The following is a 19,389-nucleotide window of genomic DNA, read 5'->3' on the forward strand; positions in this document are numbered from 1 at the left end:
TATATTTCATGTTTCACTGTTTATTTTAAGCCTGTCTTCAGTGCACTTTATTTTCAGATTTGCTGCTGTCAAACTGCCCCATAGTCTTATCTTATCTTAAATTATTTTATCTTAAATGATCTAATCTTATCTTTTCTTAAATTATCTTATCTTGTCTTCTCTAATCTTATTTTAAATGATCTTATCTTAAATTCTCTTTTCTAATCTTATCTTAAATTCTTATCTTATCTTAAATTATCTTATCTTATTTCATCTTATTTCAGATTATTTTATCTTATCTTAAATTATCTTATTTTATCTTATCTTCTCTAATCTTATTTTAAATGATCTTGTCTTAAATTACCTTACCTTAAATTCTCTGCTCTTGTCTTCTCTAATCTTATCTTAAATTCTTATCTTATCTTAAATTATCTTGTCTTATTTTATTTTATCTTAGATTATTTTATCTTAAATGATCTTATTTTATCTTATCTTCTCTAATCTTATTTTAAATTATCTTAAATTACCTTCTCCTCTCTTCTCTAATCTTATCTTAAATTCTTATCTTGAATTATTGTAAATTATCTTCTCTTAAATTATTTTATCTCATCTTATCTTAAATTATCATATCTTATCGTAAATGATCTTAAATGATCTTATATCTTAAATTATTGTATCTTATTTTATCTTAACTTATCTTAAATTATCTTATTTTATCTGTCTTTTAGTGTAAAAAGTAACATGAGCAATATGGATCTGAAATATTGGTGTAAAATCATATTTTACACTTTCAATACTCGTAGTACCACATGAGAAATAAATACTTAAATGTGACAGTTCTGATGCGCCTCAGTGTGGAAAAATGTATATAATTTTATTTTATGCAATTTTTATTGAGCTATAATTTGGTAAATATTCAACTGTGGAGCTTCTTTTAGAGACGTTAAAGGTAGTTAAAGTTGTACCTTAGAACAACTGTCATGAATAGTTCAAAAAGAATGACATTTCTGATCGTTTTTGGTCAAACCTCTGAAAGATTCTGGTCTGTAATTGGTTATTTCAGCTGTCAATCATCTGTTTTCATAAAATCAAATAACTTCTTAGAAACTGCTCATAAAGACGATTATTTGAGGATAAAATCATTCTCTGGAAATCAACCAAAAAAAATCTGAAATATATGAGAATGCTGCCACCACCAGGGGAGTCATGAGCTTCACTTCTGAGGAGCATCACTAAGTCCATATTTAAATACAGACCATAATCAGAACATGCTAACGTTTCTGTGTTCGTTTTTACCTTGGGCAGTTTCAGACACTTCGACGACACGGCATATTCGATGTAGGCCTCTTCCTGTCCGCTGCTGCCACGCCCTCCTTCCGTGTAACACACTTCCTGCGCCCGTCGCAGCATGGCGTCCAGATCCGCCATCTTGTAAACACACAGCGCCGAGCGGCTCGTGGCCACCGGAGTGGACGCCTGTCCCGCCGCCATGACGACAAACAGGGCGGGCTCACCTGAGTGGTTCCCGAGCCACGCCCCCTGCGCCAGGTTGTAACCGCCGCGGCACAGCAGCGGCACCTCCACGTACGAGTAGAAGCTGCGGTCGGAGACGCAGAGCCGCGAGGCGTACGTCCGGTACTCCTTCTTGTGCCACATGTCGCGGCGTGAAAACAGGAAGTACGCGTGTTTGTCGTGCGTGATGGCTTTCACAAAGTGGTTGTTGTACTCTGAGTAACTCCCGACGACCAGTTTCCCGAGCTCCTCCTCCTGCGAGAACGCTCGGCGAGGCGGGACCACGGGGTACAGACGGCGAGTTGTGATCGGTGGGATGTCGCCGGGACCTTTGCTGGTGTAACCTCGACCAACCAGCATCAAGCGAAGGATGCCACCGGCCCCGCCCCCTTCCTGTTTGTTCTCAGTCGTTATCACCACGGCGACGGTGGAGACTCGGGGGTCGTTGGCGGCCACGTACTGTGTGTCGACAGGGTTCGACGTCTGATAGATGAGCTGAGAGATGTTGGAGAGACTCCTGTAGAGAAGGAAGATCAATACAGTAATCAATAATCAATACAGCAGGACTCACCACGATCAGCTGAAACAATGAATGAGAGTCTGAGGGAACCAGGTGATCTGTGGTCATTAATATCTGAATCCTTCACTTTGAACACTCAACGTTTCACCTCCATCGTTCATGTTTAACCCATAAAAACCTAAAAAATCCACCTTTAACCAAAACCATCTACTGATCTAAACTGTTTAATAACTGCTGATCCATTAATGCTACCAATACATGTAAATAATTGGTGTAAAATACAGTTTTTCATCTTTTCATGGTCATCAGATATGACCCATTTGGACGTTCAGAGGCTCCGTAGTTACCATGGAAACACTGTCATCTTCTACAACACTGATTCCCCAGTAAAACCCATGGAGTTGGATCAATGACAGTAGATGGACACACTGGGTTTATATATATGAAATAATAAATAAAATAAGCAAAAATTAATAAAATAATGTACAAAAAGAATAAATAATGGGGAAAAAATAAACCAAAAACTGACAAAAATTAAGCAAGAAAAACAACAAAATAATAAGGATCTACAACACTGATCCACCAGTAAAACCCATTTGATTTAATAAATAATAGGGGATTATAGACAGATGCTTTATGTTCAGTTAATGACAGATTTTGCAAGAAAAAGTCACATTTTCTTCATTTTTTCCTGTTTCTGAAAAAATAAGCCTCTACATTACGATTATAACAATATTCTGACCACATGCATTTTAACCCATAAAGACCCAAACATCCACCTTTAACCAAAACCATCTACTGATATAAACTGTTTAATAACTGCTGATCCATTAATCCTACCAATATATGTGAATAATTCATGTTAAATACAGTTTTTCATCTTTTCATGGTCATCAGATATGACCCATTTGGACGTTCAGAGGCTCTGTAGTTACCGTGGAAACACTGTCATCTTCTACAACTTTGATTCCCCAGTAAAACCCATGGAGTTGGATCAGTGACAGTGGATGGACACACTGGGGTTATGTTCAGTTAATGACAGATTTAAACTGAAAAAGTCACTTTTTCTCTTTTTCTGATATAACCCTCAACTTTAATATGAGCTTTTAAAGGCGTGATATTTGGCTCATCTTTTCATGGTCATCAGATATGACCCATTAGGACATTCAGAGGCTCCGTAGTTACCGTGGAAACACCATCATGCTGATTTATGACACTTGTTTTATGTTCAGTTAATTTGCTGTAAAGTCACTTTTTCTTCAGTTTTCTCTATTTCTGACATAATATCACTGAACTTTAATCTGAGCTTTTATGAACATCTACATGATCTGCAAATTAAATGTAGGAAAATATCTGATTTTCACATAAATGAGAGATATTTTCCTTTTTTTTTAAAGTGGAATTCTTCCTTTCCCAACATTTCCCTGTGGTCTCCATAAACTGTAAATGCTCTGCTTGGGTCTGAATTCTTCATTCATTCAACTCCACAGGTCCATTTTCAGCCCTATTTCTGAGTAATGACACCAGAAAGGTGGTTTAGAGCGCTGGCCCTTTAAATGCACATGAGACACTTCAGGCCCCGCCCCCTCCAGGTTGTCGGCTGTGCTGCTCTGTCCCGTTCAACCGACAACTGAACATTTTAGGTAATGGGCTCCAAGTTTGGACATATTTTGAGTTTTTACTACAACCGCTGCTGCTGACAAACAATTATGTCAAACTGGAGAAATGTTGGTCAGAAGTCTGGACCTGATATGAGCAAATGTGGAGATGGAACTAGTTAGAGACAGAACAAATTCAGCAGGAATTGGTTGTAGAAATCCACTTGTTTTTTGCCAAAATGAATCTAAAGATAGTTTTGCAGCACCTGGAGGGTTTAAATTCAAACTGTATGAACTATTAGGGTCCAAATCCATAAATAAATGAACCACAGACTAATAAAAGTGGGTTTAGACAAATATGAGCTTTTTAAGGATATCTAAACGATCAGCAGATTAAATGTAGAAAAATACCTGATTTATACTTAAAAATGCAAAATACAGAACATAATATTAGAATAAATGGTGATAAATCAGTTAAGAAAGGTTGAAAATAGAGAAAAATTCATTTAGGAACTGACACAATTGTAGGACTGGGTCTTTATGGATTAAATGTGTCTGTAAAATGTATTTAGAGGCACATTAGACAATGAAAAGTGTCTGCAATAACATTAACATTCAGGCCACATCGTCATATTTGAGGATTTTATAAAGAAAATGTAGAGACTGATGCAGATTTGTTTTAAGTCTGTAAAAGTACCGGAAGAAAAGTTCAGTAGAATCAGCTCCTCAGGCTGTTTGACTCTGAAAACCAGCAAAGTCACATTTTACCCTCAGTTTAAATCCTCGACTTTGGATTTCATAAACATATTAGGTATGTTTTTCCAACCTTGGAGTCGTCTGGAATTCAAATGGGGTCGCCTGAAATTTCTAGTAATTGATAAAAATCAAAAAAAAAAAAAAAAAAAAAAAAAAAAATTACACTAAAAATATTTTTAATGATTTGCTATATATTTCATTATAATTAAAACACCACACACTTTTCCTAATAAAATCCAGTTCAAGTAAAATACAGGATATAATATCTGACAAGGCATATCTTGATTGACCTGATCATGTGACCACATGTGTTACTAAAGCTTAGCCTGCCCGGACACAGTCGCAGTCAGAAAACTGGAGCGAACATAGTATATGTATGTATATTATAGATTATATAGCCTGAATGTTGTTTAAAATGAACTTTTATTTGTAACATAGTATAGCAAGCTATTACAAGATGGAAAAAAAAAAATTTTTAGCAAAAAAATCTTTCTGTTTTGACCATCTGGGGTCGCCAGAAATTTGTGATGTTAAAATGGGGTCACGCTCTGTGTGTCAGACATGGTTTGATTCAGTTTAAGGTTGTCCACAGGTTGCATTATTCTAACAAAAAAAGCACTCGGAGAGCGCAGACCTCCGCCAAGACAGACCTGCCCCTCCCCCCGAGTTTGTTTGTTTGTTTGTTTGTTTGCAAGATAACTCAAAAAGTTATAGGCGGATTTTCATGAAATTTTCAGGAAATGTTGATACTGGTACAAGAAACAAATGACTACATTTTGGTGGCGATCGGGGGTGGGGGGGTCCACGGGAGAGCCCCACTGATCAGCCTTGGTGGAGGTCTCGCTGTCTTTTCTAGAAAAGCACTCGGAGAAAAGCACAAGCACTCTGACAATTTATGAAGAATTCTTTAAAATGGACTGAATTTACTCTCTGATGTATTTTTTTTTCCTTTTTTCTGACATATTTATATTTTAAGTTATTATTATTATTAGGCCTGTAACGGTACACAAAATTTTCGGTTCAGTACGTTTTCGGTTTTGAAAGTCACGGTTCGTCTTTTTTTCGGTTCGGTACGGGAAGAAAGAAAACCCCTGAAAATGTCTTTGATGCATTTATGAATTTTTGAACATTTTTCCCCCAGTTTTTGGAGACAACAGAATATAAAAAAACAGGAATAATATAATGCTGCTGCTATAAATCAAATAGAAAATAAAATATTACTAAATGTATTTTAAACTTTAGTATTGCACTTTTCCCTAAAAGGGAGTTTTGAACAAACAACAAAAATCTAATCACAGTTCTGTCAGTTCACATTCTGCAGTAAAATAACAATTAAAAAAAATCCATACAAAGTGCAACATTAAGAAGAGGGCAAACTGGTATTCTGTTTAAACAACTGAAGAGCAACATTGACAAATACATTAACCTAATTATTAATTTTAGGACAGCCACCAAAGTGTTTATGCCACTTTGTGTACTTGTGTGTGTGTGTGTGTGTGTGTGTGTGTGTGTGTGTGTGTGTGTGTGTGTGTGTGCAGGGTGTGATTTGTCAAAGACAGACAATTTATTTGTTTGGATGGTTTTTCCTTTTGACATCTTGAAGTTTGTTTGAAATTTCTCAATGTTTTGTATACACATATGTTTTCAATAAAGTTGAAAAAAAAAAGTACATGTAACCATTTCGTCCATTTTAAGTAAATGGGGAAAAAAAGATTTTGAAAATTCATAAAACATTTTAACTTTGACCTACTTTTCCCAAAATTTAATCACATCTATTCTGGGTCACGGGTAATTTATAAACCCAATTTGGTATGAATTCAAGCAATAGTTCTGCTGCTGAAGTGTAAACAAACAAAGAGAACCAAAAACAACACCCCTTGCCTCCTCTTTGGGGGGCGGGGTTATAAAAAAATAAAATACACTGTAGTAAATAAAAGTCCTGGTTGTAACTGACGGTAAAACTCTGCTTCAGTCATAAACTAAAGCAGATTCTTTCAGATAAACGTACCTTTTGTCACAGATTCCCTGGTAAAGCGAACCACATACGATCAGACTCCCTGACTCCGCCCCCTGCCCCGCCTCCAGCAGCAGCAGCTTGTTGTGGTTGTGGGTCTGCGTGGCCGAGGGGCAGTCCTGGGCCACGATGGGGGGCAGGCAGTCCGGGGAGTCCAGGTGAGGCCCGGTCCTCACGTGCGACACCACCTCCAGGTCAGAGGTCAGCTGGTACAGGTGGTCGACCCCGCCCACGTACAGGACCCCCGAGTCCCAGTCCAGCAGGAGGTGAGCGAGCGGGGCGCCTTCGATCTCCACCCACCGCACCGAGGGGTCAGAGGTCACCACGTCAGCGGGGAGGGAGGGAGGGGGGAGGAGGAGGAGGAGGAGGAGGAGGAGGGGGAGGAAGAGGAGCGATGGGGGGGCTGAGGAGGCCAACATGGCAGCTCCTCGTCACCTGAAACACACAAAAAAAAAAAGACCAAGAGAAACGTCAGAATGTGTCAAACTTCTACTTCTCATGTTGTCACGACGACGCTTCAGGTGAGAATTGAATCTTTGACATTTTCAACAAATCCTTTCACTTTTTAGCTGCTAATGTTTCCGTCATGAACGATCTAACGGAGCGCAGAGTCGTGTTAACCCTTAAAGGCCCACAGCTGCTTTTATCATGACTTACAAATGGTGAGTTTTGTGTCTTTACCAACATTTACTAGAATATTATCCTCTGCATTTGGCATTTTTCAGTAGGAATGAGGTATTTTCCTGTTTTTTATTCAAATGTGTCTTTGTTTTAGTGTAAAAAAAAACAAACAAAAAAGTTAAATTACTTGAAGAAAATGTTTAAAATTCCAAACTATCTTTTCACACAAATGTGAATAATCTAAACAACCATGAACACCGTAATAATAATTATAATTGGACCAATATTCTGTCTGTTTCTTTTTTTTTTTTTTTTAGCAATTTCGTTCAGTTTGTGGCCTATTTTGTTCCTGTTGCTTATTATTTTTTGTCATTTTCTTAATTTATTTTGTTCAGTTTATTGATTATTTTGCCTGTTTTGGTTCATTTTCTTGCTTAGTTTATTCTTTTGTTCATGTTATTTATTAGTTTGTGTATTTTTAATTCATTTTTGTTAATTTTATTTATTACTTAATACAGACCAAGCGTCTACATCCACTGTCACTGATCAAACTTAGTGTTTTTTTGTTTTGTTTTGTTTTCCAATTTCGTTCAGTATGTGGCTTATTTTGTTCCTGTTGCTTATTATTTTTGCTATTTTCTTAATTCATTTTGTTCGTTTTCTTGCTTATTTTATTCTTTTTTACTTAATTTTAGTCAAATATTTGCTTATTTTTTTCATGTTATTTATTAGTTTGTACATTTTTAGTTCATTTTTGTTAATTTCATTTATTTCTTAGTATAGACCAAGCGTCTACATCCACTGTCATTGATCAAACTCAATGTTTTGTTTTTTTTTTCGTTCAGTTTGTGGCTTATTTTGTTCCTGTTGCTTATTATTTTTGCCATTTTCTTAATTCATTGTGTTCAATTTATTGATTACTTTGCCTGTTTTGGTCCACTCTTGCTCATTTTCTGCTTCTTCTTCTTCCTTTTTTTTTTTTTTTAACTTATTTTTAGTCAAATATTTGCTTTTTTCATATTATTTATTAGTTTGTGCATTTTTGATTCAATTTTATTAGTTTTATTTTTTACTTAATATAGATCAAGTGTGTCCATCCGCTGTCTTAGATCAAACTCAATGTTTTTTTCCCAATTTTGTTCAGTTTGTGGCCTATTTTGTTCCTGTTGCTTAATATTTTTTCTATTTTCTTATTTCATTTTGTTCAATTTATTGATAATTAAAATTAAGCAATAAAATGAACGAATGGAAGACAATAAGCAATAAAATGAAGACAAATTATCAAAAGAAACGGACACAATTAATAAATCAAGTAGTAAAACAAGGAAAAATAACCATTAAAATAACAAAAGCTGAACCAAATTAACCATTTTTCAGTATTTTTACTTAAAAAAAGCTGTGCAAAAGTCATTAAAACAAAGAAGTGATGGTTATGAGTCTCCTGTTTCTGTTCATTATTTGTTCTTTTATTCATTAAATCAGTGTCAGGAGTCATGACCGTTACAAAGACAGGAACAGATGATAAACCAGAACACTGTGGTTTTATCAGTGAACACATTAAAGCTGTTACACTGATGAATGTACTGTTGGTTTAAAGGTCAAAGGTCACCCAGTACAAACACAGCCCACTCACATACACTCTTGATTCTGTTACAAATCAGAGCGTCGCAGAGAAAAACACAACAGAGGCCTGAAAAAGTCACAGCGGGTCAATAATCGGTTTCAGATCAGTGATGTATTTTCTGCTTCACACTTTCTTCTGACCATCTAACTGGAGTTGCCTATATTAACGTCGCCATGGCAACAATCCCGTATCCACGGAAACGTGCGGAACGTCTCAAACCTCTGGTGGGTTGGTTTGTTTTATGGTAGAGTGGTAAAAAAAACCATAAACCCCACCCACCCCTCCTCAGCAGGACTCCGACCTGGGACGTTATGACTCTGACCTCCAGGAAATAGCCACATCCCATCCCTGCTCAACCACATATTCTATTTTATTCAGTGGAGGAACACAGTCACATGGCCAATAAATTGATCATCTCACAGCATCTATTTTTACATCCAGTCTGATGCGTGTCGTAGAGATGTGTCATCATCCAAAAACTACTCAAAACCCAAGAAACGCGGTTGTTTATTGCTGTATGCTCCATTTAATTCACTGATCCACATCTCACACTTCACACTCAATTGTGTTGTAAATTTGAGCTGAAAACAAAACAAAATCTGCATTTATATTGACTGGATTTGTGTCAATATAACCCCCCCCCCGCCCCTACTTCTCAGCCGGACTCCGACCTGGAACGTTATGACTCTGACTCCAGGAAATAGCTACATCCCATCACTGCTCCTCAGTCAGAGAAAGCACAGATTCTATTTGTACAGCGGAGAAATGCCATCATGTGACCAATAAAGTGAACATCTCACAGCATCTATTTTAACATCAAGTGATACGGCATGTCGTACAGCCGTGTCATTATCCAAAAACTACCCAAAACCCAAGAAACGCTGTTGTTTATTCTGACTCTATACTCCATTTAATTCACTGATCCACGTCTCACATTTTACATCCAAATGTATTGTAAATAGGAGCTGAAAACAAAACAAAATCTGCATTTAAATTGACTGGTTTTGTGTCGATATAACCCCCACCCCACCCACTCCTCCTCAGCCGGACTCCGACCTGGGACGTTATGACTCTGGCCCCAGGAAATAGTCACATCCCATCCCTGCTCAACCACAGTTGAGAAACACCATCATGTGACCGATAAATTGAACATCTCACAGCATCAATCCTCACATAGAGTCTGATGTGGCATGTTGTAGAGCTGTGTCATCATCCAAAAACTACTCAAAACCCAAGAAACGCTGTTGTTTATTCTGACTCCATACTCCATTTAATTCACTGATCCACGTTCCACGTTTTACATCCAAATTTGCTGTAAATAGGAGCTGAAAACAAAACAAAATCTGCATTTAAATTGACTGATTTTGTGTCGATATAACCCCCACCCCACCCACTCCTCCTCAGCCGGACTCCGACCTGGGACGTTATGACTCTGACTCCAGGAAATAGCCACATCCCATTCCTGCTCAACCACAGATTCTATTCATTCAGTGGAGAAACACCATCATGTGTCCAATACATTGATCATCTCACAGCATCTATTTTAACATCAAGTGATATGGCGTGTCGGAGAGCTGTGTCATTATCCAAAACCTACTCAAAACCCAAGAAACGTTGTTGTTTATTCTGACTCTATACTCCATTTAATTCACTGATACACGTTCCACGTTTTACATCCAAATGTGTTGTAAATTTGAGATGAAAACAAAACAAAATCTGCATTTATATTGACTGGATTTGTGTCGATTTAACCCCCCACCCTACCCCTACTTCTCAGCTGGACTCCGACCTGGGACGTTATGACTCTGACTCCAGGATATAGCCACATCCCATAGCTGGTTCTCAGTCTGAGAAACCACAGATTCTATTCATTCAGTGGAGAAACTCCGTCATGTGACCAATAAACTGAACATCTCACAGCATCTATTTTCACATCCACTCTGATATGATGTGTTGTAGAGCTGTGTTATTGTGCAAAAACTACTCAAAACCCAAGACACACTCTCTGTGTCAGTATGTTTTGTGTGTACGTGTGTGTATTTTTGTAGATTATGTATGCATTTTTATTTTTTGAGTGTGTAATTAACCTTACTTTTCTTTTCTTATCATCATATCATCAGTGTGTTCTATGGTATCCCATGACACGTTGTTATGTCTTGCACCCACTGTTGGTATTCTTGTTCTGAGAATCCATTCCAGTACTATTGTATCTTCTAAAATACCTCTGTTGGACTTCATTTCTTAAATGGATATGAAAATGAAAGTAAAAATTTGATCGCCACATCCCCCCCGAAATCCTGTTGTTTATTCTGACTCTTTGCTCCATTTAATTCACTGATCCAATATGAGCTGAAAACAAAACAAAATCTGCATTTATATTGACTGGTTCTGTGTGAATATTAGAGGTTGGTTCATGGAGGATCAGCGGTAGGTTCATGTTTGGAGTCGTGTCACATTTTAAATCTTCCGTTGAGTGAAAAGGTTAAAGTTAAAACCTGTGGCTCATGTGGATGTAGATCGGACTTTAATCTGATGTTGTCTCTAACATATGGGAGATTGTCTGGATATGTGGGACTATGTCAAACTCCATCAGACAATGTGGGACAAAGCATAACCCACGTAGAGCAGGTTCAGTCCTGGTTGCCGTGGTCACCTTGTTGACTGCCACCATTCCCTGTTCTCCGGTCCTCCCCCTGGTCCTCCCCCCCGGTTCTCCCCTCGGGGCTCTGTGTTCCAATCTGCTTCTACCTCTGTCAGACCATGGCAGATGCTGACAAATGTGTAAAAATTGCCGGATGTGTTTTGTGCAGGACATGGAGCAGCAGCAGACGGACCATTAGCACCAGTTCAGACGCTTCAACTGTGACACACTGACCTGCTGCGACAGGCCCACACCCGCCTGACACCATCTGAAACAATCTAAACAATAATAATAATAACAAGAAAAACACTCGGAGAGCGCAGACCTCCCCCAAGAGAGATCTGCCCCCCCCACCCCGATCACCACCAAAATTTAATCATCTCTTCCTTGCGCTAGTATCAACATTTCCTGAAAATTTCATGAAAATCCATCCATAACTTTTTGAGTTATCTTGCTAAAAAACAAACACGCAAACATGCACACAAAGCAAAGTGATCACGATACCTGCTGGCGGAGGTCATAAACAATACTGGATTAGATTCCTATTGTGCTTTTCAAAGCATCCAAAGTGCTTTACATTATTGATCCATTATTCATCACTCTCATGTCACACATGATTTTTCATTATTTTAGAAGTTTTTGTTACAGTTTGTTTAGTATGTCCTTATTTTGTAAATATTTTTGTTCATATTTGTCCATTTCTTCATTATTCTGTTCATGTTTTGTCTACTTTTTCATTATTTTGTTCCTTTTTTTGTTCATTATTAGTTCTCCCTGTGTCTGCGTGGGATCTCTCTGGGTACTCTGGCTCCTCCCATCATCAAAGACATGCACTGATTGGTTAGTAGTAGTAGTAGTAGTGGTAGTAGTAGTAGTAGTGGTAGCAGTAGTAGTAGTAGCAGTAGTGGTAGCAGTAGTAGTAGTAGTAGTAGTAGTAGTAGTAGTAGTAGTAGTAGTAGTGGTAGTAGTAGTAGTAGTAGTAGTAGTAGTAGTAGTAGTAGTAGTAGTAGTGGTAGCAGTAGTAGTAGTAGTAGTAGTAGTGGTAGTAGTAGTAGTAGTAGTAGTAGTGGTAGTAGTAGTAGTAGTAGTAGTAGTAGTAGTAGTAGTAGTAGTGGTAGCAGTAGTAGTAGTAGTAGAGTAGTAGTAGTGGTAGCAGTAGTAGTAGTAGTAGTAGTAGTGGTAGTAGTAGTAGTAGTAGTAGTAGTGGTAGTAGTAGTAGTAGTAGTAGTAGTAGTAGTAGTAGTAGTAGTAGTGGTAGCAGTAGTGGTAGTAGTAGTAGTAGTAGTAGTAGTAGTAGTAGTAGTAGTGGTAGCAGTAGTGGTAGTAGTAGTAGTAGTAGTAGTAGTGGTAGTAGTAGTAGTAGTAGTAGTAGTAGTAGTAGTGGTAGCAGTAGTGGTAGTAGTAGTAGTAGTAGTAGTAGTAGTAGTAGTAGTAGTAGTGGTAGCAGTAGTAGTAGTAGTAGAGTAGTAGTAGTAGTGGTAGTAGTAGTAGTAGTAGTAGTAGTGGTAGTAGTAGTAGTAGTAGTAGTAGTGGTAGCAGTAGTGGTAGTAGTAGTAGTAGTAGTAGTAGTAGTAGTAGTAGTAGTGGTAGCAGTAGTGGTAGTAGTAGTAGTAGTAGTAGTAGTGGTAGTAGTAGTAGTAGTAGTAGTAGTAGTAGTAGTAGTAGTGGTAGTAGTAGTAGTAGTAGTGGTAGTAGTAGTAGTAGTAGTAGTAGTAGTAGTAGTGGTAGTAGTAGTAGTAGTAGTAGTAGTAGTAGTGGTAGTAGTAGTAGTAGTAGTAGTAGTAGTAGTAGTAGTAGTAGTAGTAGTAGTTTATTCAGTCGTTAATTACTTTAAACATCAAACAGAAACAACATGTCCATTGTTCCATATACAATGCGACCAAAAGGGTTTAGGCTTAAGTACAGACTTATTTTGCTGAACCCTATCTATAATTAACACAAAGTTTCCACGTGAAAACAAACAAAAAAAAATTCAGTATAATCATTGCTAAATATACAACAGAAGAGAATACATATTTAATTGAATTCAGCTTAATCATGTCCTTATCTCAACTACCAGTATTAATCCTAGTCTCTTAAACAGCTATTTTCTTGAGTCAACCCTGAGCTCTATATTTTGGAATAATAGTTCATTTGTACATCTTTTTAAAAGTTTTAATTGTTTTGTACTGTTTGAATCGATCTTTCAGGCCATTCCAAAGATTAACCCCTATAACAGAAACTCATCTACTTTTTTTATTTGTTCTTGCTTTTGCTTTTTTTTTTTTTAATGCTGGTTCCTCTGAGGCTAATCTGACTTTTCCTACATTCAAACATCTGCTGGATGAAGGAGGTAGAAGATTATTGTGTACCTTGTACGTCACTACCACTGTATTAAGATCAATAAGATCATGGATTTTCAGTAAATTCAGCTTCTGTAAACAGAGTTTGTTGGTGCATAAAAATCAGCATTAGTAATAAATCTTATTGCCTTTTTTTGAAGTTAATCTGTTAATCTAAATTGCCCATAGGTGTGAATGTGACACTGACTGTTTGTCTCTATTGCCGCGTTTCCACTACGTGGTACCGGCTCGACTTGACTCGAGTCGGCCTTTTTGCGTTTCCACGACAAAAAAGGACCTGGAATCTGGTACCTAGTACCACTTTTTTGGACTGGGGACCAGATACTAAAACTTGACGTATAAACACTGCAGACCACTGATTGGTCAGAGAGTCGTCTCTGTGACCCGCCATTTTACAAAAAACAGATGTGGAAGTTGACAGTAAATACAGCGGTAGGTTAATCCACATGATGACAGCCTGTAAAACTACACCATGGTTTGTCGAGGAGGTTCAGATGTAAAAATTCAGCATGAGCTTGACGAGACAACATGAAAGGAGCAAGTTTATCAGCAGCTCTGAGCAGACGACATGAAAGTAACGCGCCGCATCACTATGACGTCCAGGTACTGTAAAGTCGGTAGTATCCTGTAATGGAAACGGTCTCCAGGAATAGGACCTGGTACCCGAGTCGAGTCGAGTCGAGCCGAGCCGGTTCCACGTAGTGGAAATGTGGCATATATGTCAGTCCGGTGATGAACTGGTGACATGTCCAGGGTGAACCCCGCCTTCCCCCATAAGTAACTGGGATAGGCTCCAGTGACCCCCATGACCCTAATGAGGATAAAGCAGGTTCAGATAATGAATAAAATAAATGAATGAATGCCCATTATTAGTTCCTAAGCACCAAATGAGTCATTTTGATCATTATTTTACACGTTTTTGCATGTTATTTACCAAAAAATAACCGACTAATCGAGCAAATAGCAGATTAATCAACCGATCCTTTAACCCTTGTGTGGTGTTCAGATTTTTGTTTTTCAGCCATTGTTTGTGGGTGTGGAGGACCTGCTGCATTTGTGGGTTTTTAATTCAACATAATCAAACAATTTAATGTTAAAATACTCAACAGATGTTTACTTCATCCCAATTACAAGCAACATAAAATGCATATATGTTTAATATTTGTTTAATCAAGATATGTGAGGAAAAAAATTCATTAAAAAATAATTACTCATCATTTTTCTTTTAATAAAAAATGAAAACAGGTCCCACAGACCCAAACACCATACAAGGGTTAAAACTCTTTATTAAAGGTGGATTTTTATGTTTTTAATGACCATACAGGGATAGGACGCAGGATGGCGGTGCTGTCTGCGGCCTGCAGGTGGCGCTGTGATCACTTTTGGGCTGTTCCCAGACTTGGAATAGACTTAATAAGCAGCTCAGATAGATTTTTACAGTGCATGTTCCTCTCTGATACAAAACACTATTCATCCCTCTCTCTCTCCCTGTCGGACACATGCTCGCTCGGCCGCCCCTCCCTCCCGCTGTGTGTCGGCTCTGACAGAAACTCTGGATGAACACTCGCTGTTTAACTTCCCCCAGTGCATGCTGGGAAACACAGAGAGGCCTCAGGACACGCACGCATAGAGTTCAACATTTCCATGGTAATACTGAGCATCCTCACACACACACACACACACACACACACACACACGCACACACACACACTATGGTAATAACTTCCTTCAGCCTGGATGGAGAGAGAGCTTCATCTATAATTCATTCAGCTGAACAGAAAGAGAGAGTTGTAGGTTGTCAGAAAGTAAACGAGAGAGAGATTAAAGTGTGCAGGGGGGGTTATGAGAAGGACAGAGGAGGGGCGAGCCAGGCAGAGTGAAGTTTATGGAAGGAGAGAGGCAGAGCGAGCCGGAGGCGACGGAGCGTTAAAGTCAAAAATGAGCAAAAAAAAAAGAGAGAAAATACATTCATGTTTGATCTGCTGAATTCAGATCAGCTCGGTGTCTGTCACTGAAGAAATGTGTTTCCACGATCCACCCTTTTCATGAGCCGTTTCAATTTACACTTAAAAAAACCAGCAGAGTTCGGACATTTTCAGTGCGGTTTAGGATCCAGTTTCATTTCATTTTTTTTTGTCGTAGATGCACTTTTATTCTAGGTTTTTCAGAAGAGTTGACCATTTTTTGTAGATGGCAAAGACTTTACTTAGAGAGCCAGACGAGAAAGCATCAAGTGTGATTTAATATTGACTCATTTTATGCAAATATATTTTATTCATATGCATTTTAAAGGTTAAAGGTTGTAGTTATTGTTACCATTATAATTATCACTATGGTTGTTCCTGTTTGTATTGCTGATACTTTCTTGTGAGGGTCTTCGCCACCTTCTTCTTTCTTGTTCTCTCCCCTTCACCCCCCCCCCCCCCCCCCCCCCAAGGTCAGATCCAGCATCTACATGTGGTTCAACAAAACTCGTAATAAACACAGTAGAATATCAAGGGGAGCTTCATATACTTTATGAAGTTTCCCTTGGCAAAGCAAATTTGTTCAGCACCAAAAGGCAGCCAGACTACCATTCTGCTGTTATGATGCTGGACAAGACAAGTTAAAAAAAACAAAAACAAATGAAAGGTTAAAGGTTTACTCACGTTTTCAGATTTTCACATAAACATATGACAAATGCATACAGTAACAGTTCATACACCTCTTCCAGCTTGTTAGCCATTAGTGCACAGGTGTCAAACATGCGGCCTGGGGACCAAATCAGGCCCGCCAAAGGGTCCAATTTGGCCCCTGGGATGAATTAGTAAAATGCAAAAATGACACTGAAGATATTAACAATCAAGGATGTTAGAATCATTTAAGGTCAAGTCAATCTAAAGTGTGTCAGAACCAGTAAAATACTATCATAATAACCTATAAATAATGAAAACTACAACATTTTCTCTTTGTTGTAGGGTTAAAAAAAAGTAAAATTACATAAAAATGTTTACATTTACAGACTAGCCTTTTACAAAAAATGTGAATAACCTGAAATTTCTTAAGAGAAGTATGTGGAATTTTAACAATATTCTGTCTGTTGCTAAATGTTTTGTGGATTTGTAGATCCACTGTGATCTGTAAGTCGTGATTCACATGTATAAATGATAAACTGAGGCATAATATTGTTAAAATTGCACAGATTTTTCTTCAGAATTTTCAGGTTGTTCATGTTTGTTCGTGTTATGTTCAAGCACAGTTCATAGATGTAAACATTTTCATTACGGAATTTGACTTTTTTCACTCAAAAACAGAGAAAAAACTTTGGAGTTGACAATATTTATAAGTTATTATCCAATTGTTTATATTATTTTACTGGTCCGGCCCAATTTAGATCATATTAGGCAGAATGTGGCCCCTGAACTAAAATGAGTTTGACACCCCTGCATTAGTGGTTAGCTGTTAGCAGTTAGCCTGCTAACTTCAGCTAAACATGAACAGTAAATAAATACCAGACACTGGACAAATAACTCTGTCTCTGCTCTCCAAAACAACTGCTAAAAAAACTATCTGTCCTCATGTTATAACTTGTAAAAGGCTGACAGGACATGTTCTCACACACAGATATGTTCACAGAGCTAGCTAACAGTTAGCAACAACAAAAGTCTCAGCATTTTACTCACCCTACACACATGGAGACACACAGCACCTAGCACTATTATTAGCATTAGCGATTAGCATTAGCACATTCCACACTCCTCAACTGTTTTTTTTTTTTTTTTTGACAGCTAAGTTTACTTCTACTCTTTTCATTTCCATTATAATAACTATGGACTAATATTTTTTTTTCCAAGTTGAAATATCACCATAAAATGACATTAGATAGATTTCACACCACTTGTCTTATTTCCACTCGGTTTCCAAACACGTCCTGGATGATCAGAACTCTAAATACCAATGTAAACAGCCATTGAGACATATAGTGATCCAGTCACTAATGTGGCCTAGGACACATTAGACACATATTTTAGTGTAAACACAGCTCCAAATGAGGATTTAACAGGAAAATAGGTCATGAGTACAGGATGTGGAGGTAAAGGCGTTAACACTCACTCATCTGTGGGCCGTAGACGCACTTTTATTCTAGGATTTTTAGAAGAGTTGACCATTTTTGGTAGATGGCAAAGACTTCACTTAGAGAGCCAGACGAGAAAGCCTCAAGTGTGATTTAATATTGACTCATTTTGTGCAAACACATTTTATTGTTGTTCAGTTTTTAAAGGTTAACTCACTTTATCAGATTTTGACAAAAACACATGATAAATGCATACGGTAACATGTAGACTTCATAGTTCATACACCTCTTCCAGCTTGTTAGCCATTAGCGGTTAGCTGGTAGCAGTTAGCCTGCTAACTACAGCTAAAAGAGCGGTAAATAAAGCACCACACTAGACAAATAACTCTGTCTCTGCTCTTCAAAACAACTGCTAAAAAGTATCTGTCCTCATGTTATAACTTGTAAAAGGCTGACAGGACATGTTGTTACACACATATGTTCACGGAGCTAGCTAACAGTTAGCAACAACAAAAGTCTCAGCGTTTTACTCACCCTACACACATGGAGACACACAGCACCTAGCACTATTATTAGCATTAGCGATTAGCATTAGCACATTCCACACTCCTCAACTGTTTTTTTTTTTTTTTTTTTGACTGCTAAGTTTACTTCTACTCTTTTCATTTCCATTATAATAACTATGGACTAATAAGATTTTTTTTTTTTAAGTTGAATTGTCACCAAAAAACGACATTAGATAGATTTAGCACCACTTGTTCTATGTCCACTCAGTTTCCAAACACATTCTGGATGATTAGAACCCTTAATACCAATGTAAACAGCCACTGAGACATATAGTAATTAGGGATGTAACAATTACCGGTATAACGATAAACCGCGGTAAGATTGCAGACGGTTAGTATTACCTTTTAAATTCTAATTATCATGATAACTGTGTTTGATTATCGCACTTTTCTGGAGAAAACGCCTATGTAAAGATCTGCTTTTATGTCAAATATTTGAGTATAGTTCTAATTTATTACAATTTTAATTTTCTATACCTAATATTTGGAACCAGTGTTCACTTTTAAAGTCTTTGAAAAGGTTTGTTTAGCTTCTGTGTGTTATTTATGCAGTAAATTATATACATTTTTCAAATCTGATTTTATATTTTTTTGTGTATTTTCTGTCCTTTTATGTTTTTATAGTAGGTTAAAGTGGAAAAATAATAGACAGATGATATAGATGAAGGTGTGCTGAAAAAAAAGATTCCTAACATGGGTATAGTAAACATTGGTTTATATAGTATATAAAGGCAAAATCAAAAGGACTGAAAAACAGACAAAATAGGCTCAGACCACTAAGGGTTAATATGTGAATGTTTCTGCAACAGAAGGTACATTGTGCCAATTATTATTATTATTATTATTATTTTTTTTTTTTAAATATAACTTGGTTAAATTATTTCAGTGTGTGTATAAGTACTTTTGGAACATTTTCAGCACAATTTCAACAATACCGCGATAATAATGATAACTGTGATACTTTTGGTCACAATAACCATGATGTAACATTTTCATATCGTTACATCCCTAATTGTGATCCAGTCACTAGTGTGGCCTAGGACACATTAGACACACATTTTAGTGTAAACACAGCTCCGAATGAGGATTTAACAGGAAAATACGTCATGAGTACAGGATGTGGAGGGTATTTAGGCATCAACACCCACTCATCTGTGGGTTC

At 37.4% G+C, this 19,389-nt stretch overlaps 1 pseudogene; it reads right to left on the reverse strand.

The window, feature by feature from the left end:
• Positions 1–19,389, reverse strand: part of LOC115422151 (plexin-B1-like) — a 175,101-nt pseudogene that overhangs the window by 63,743 nt on the left and 91,969 nt on the right.

The sequence above is a fragment of the Sphaeramia orbicularis genome, chromosome 7 (assembly GCF_902148855.1).
Source record: "Sphaeramia orbicularis chromosome 7, fSphaOr1.1, whole genome shotgun sequence".
In the NCBI taxonomy this organism is placed as follows: domain Eukaryota; kingdom Metazoa; phylum Chordata; class Actinopteri; order Kurtiformes; family Apogonidae; genus Sphaeramia; species Sphaeramia orbicularis.